The sequence below is a fragment of the Rhagoletis pomonella genome, unplaced genomic scaffold (genome assembly GCF_013731165.1).
Source record: "Rhagoletis pomonella isolate Grant_MI unplaced genomic scaffold, Rhpom_1.0 Rhpom_scaffold_00006, whole genome shotgun sequence".
NCBI lineage: Eukaryota > Metazoa > Arthropoda > Insecta > Diptera > Tephritidae > Rhagoletis > Rhagoletis pomonella.
The window spans coordinates 1,787,069-1,787,851 of NW_023458560.1; positions in this window are offsets into that span (position 1 = coordinate 1,787,069).

The window sequence follows — 783 nt, forward strand, 5'->3', positions numbered from 1 at the left end:
GGTATCAAAAATGTCAAAATTTCTTGGACACACACGCGAAATAATGGCAATTTTTTCTTGACCGTTTTCTTGAGAGCTGCATACAGGGCTTTAACTAAAACTCACCACCGCATGGCGGTGACGTTGCCGTTGCTTCCCTCTCTCTCTATCAACAGTAAATTTGATATGCTGCTACGTACGTCAACCTAAGTTTACTCTACGTCGTTGACTAACTGAGCTTTAAGTGTACATACGCACCCCAAGAATGCAGAGCGCCGCTCTGAGAGCGGTGACAACACACACATACATACATAGTACATACATGCCCTGCAAAAAATTGTGCAACTAATCTCTAAAGAGAGTATTCCGAGATTACTCTCAATCGGGTACAGTTGGGCATTAATTAGTCGCAACTAGTCTCATACGGGTACTAATGGAGATCAATTGGTCTCGACTCATCCCTTATGGGTATAATTGGAGATCAATTAGTCCCCAACTCATCTTTAACGGGTACTATTAACGACTTAATGATATGTACGCACTTAGTCAATGGAATTTCATGTGCGGCGTTGGCTCGCAGAGAGAGTATTCGCCTAACAAAACTGAGCACCCCGGTTCGAATCTCAGCTGGCGCAAATTTTTATTTTTATTTTTTAAAAGTGACTAGTCGCTTTTTATACCCGTTCGGGTATAAAGGTGAACAATTAGTATCTTCATAGGACATGCTCGAACAAAAGCGAACAGTTCATTCCAGAGAGATCAAAAGTGGTATTAGTCGCATGCTCCTTTGCGATTGCTCCCAGA